The sequence below is a fragment of the Cebus imitator genome, unplaced genomic scaffold (genome assembly GCF_001604975.1).
Source record: "Cebus imitator isolate Cc_AM_T3 unplaced genomic scaffold, Cebus_imitator-1.0 Scaffold0, whole genome shotgun sequence".
Taxonomy (NCBI): domain Eukaryota; kingdom Metazoa; phylum Chordata; class Mammalia; order Primates; family Cebidae; genus Cebus; species Cebus imitator.
In genome coordinates this window covers 2,014,196-2,016,205 of record NW_016107315.1, presented here as the reverse complement: position 1 = coordinate 2,016,205, position 2,010 = coordinate 2,014,196, and positions in this window count along the sequence as shown.

Sequence of the window (2,010 nt, the reverse complement as noted above, 5' to 3'; positions counted from 1 at the left end):
CATCAGCAAAGCTCTAGCCTTGCCTTTCTTCCCTCCCAGAACCAGGCTGGCTCAGGATCTGCAGAATCATGCCAGGCCTGTGCCAGCAAATGGATCTGCACCCACTTTAAGCAGTGCCAGAGCAGCCTAACCCCTTGGGCTAGAGTAGAGGCCAAGAGTCAAAGTGTGGTGGGGGCTAAGGCAGCAGGATCGCTTGAGCCCAGGAGTTCAAGGTTACAGTTATGATTGCATCACTGCATTCCAGCCTGGGTGAGAGAGCGAAACCCTGTCTCAAGAAAAAAAAGGAGTGGTGGGGGCAGGGATAGGGAGATGAGGAAGGCCCTAGAGTCGAGAAGGCACCAGGACCAGAACCCAGGCCTCCTTTATCTGAAGCTTGCTGCCCACAGGAGCCTGGACAGTGGCCAGGGAAGTCTCGAATGCCACAGAGGTGAGCTTGGCCTCTGCCCTGCAGGCAGTGGGAAGTGCTGGAAGCTGGACATTCCTGTGAGGAGCACAGTCAATGCTGTGAGCAGGGCTGGACGTCGAGCTGTGGGAGGGAAACTAGAAGCTGGAACACCTAGAGGAGGCTTTTAAGAGGAACAGAGCAGCTGGGCATGGTGGCTCACACCTGTAATCCCAGTACTTTGGGAGTCCAAGACAGGCAGATCGCTTAAGGTCAGGAGTTCAAGACCAGGCTGATCAACATGGTGAAACCCCATCTCTACTAAAAATACAAAAATTAGCCAGGCATAGTAGTGTGCACCTGTAGTCCCAGATACTCAGGAGGCTGAGGCAGAATAACTTGAACTGGAGAGACGGAGGTTCCAGTGAGCCGAGATCAAGCCACTGCACTCCAGCCTGGACAACAGAGCGTGACTCTATCTTAAAAAAAAAAAAAGGAGCAGAGCTGGGCAGATTGCACAAAGCCCTAAGTGTGACAGTGACTAGCTCAGGACTGAAAGGGGTGTGCGTGGGGTGACACTGGCAGGGGGTTAGTACTCTTCTTCAGGGAGGGGTAGTGGCCAGTTACCACTGTCTCAGCAAGGTTTAGAAATTCAGGAGCTGTGGGACAGAGCCAATGACAAGGGGCCAAAGAATGTGGCAAGGGGGAGCTGCCAAGTCTCACTGGAAGGGTCTAATGGTTATTGGGCCAGGGGGAGTAGAAGGGGCTATGGAGGAAGAGTGAGAATAAATTGGGGAGGGTGTCAAGGAGCAGCATGGACCATGTGGAGGAGCTTGAACACCCTGGACAAAGAGGGAGCATGGAGGCCCTTAGGCCTGGAGACCTGAGGAGCAGCAGGTGGAAGGGGCACGGCCCTAGGGAGATGGTGGCAGTACAGAGATGTAGCAGGAGCACTGGGCAGTGCCAGGCTGTGAGGCACCAGAATTCCCAAATGCACAGTTGGGAGCAGTATCAAGGATTGAGGCAGCTGTGGGGTCTAGGGGGACAGAGAGAGGTACCCCTGATGCCTACTGGGGCAGAGCAGGAGGGAGCTGGGGCTGGAGCTTGGGGAAGCCAGGACCCTGGGGGAGTCTTTAGGAGCTAGCAGGGAAGGAATGGGGTCTCCCTTGGGGCTTACAGGGGTGGGGTGCTACAGAGGGTTGGGGATGGGGTCAAGAGAGAAGGTGACAGGTCAAGGGGGTCTGTAGGGCAGAGCTGGGCTCACGGGCTTAGAGTTGCGCAGATTGACTCTAATCCCAGGTGCAACGTTTGCCTGCTGTGTAACCCCAGGCAAGATCGTGAACTCTGAGCGGCAGCTGCCTCAGGTGAATGAAGATTGTAACTGAAGCCAGGTGTATTATTTTCCGAGAACTGGGTGGCTCAAAACAACAGAAATGGATTCTGTGAAAATTCTGGAGACCGAAAGTCAGAAATCAGGTGTTGGCAGGCTCATCCTCCTTCCAAAGGCCCTGGTGGGGGCTCTTCCTTGCCTCTTCCAGCTTCTGGTAGCCCTAGGAACTGCTGGGATTGTGGCAGCATCACTCCAATCTCTGCCTCCTTCTTCACATGGCTGGCTTTTTTTTTTTTTT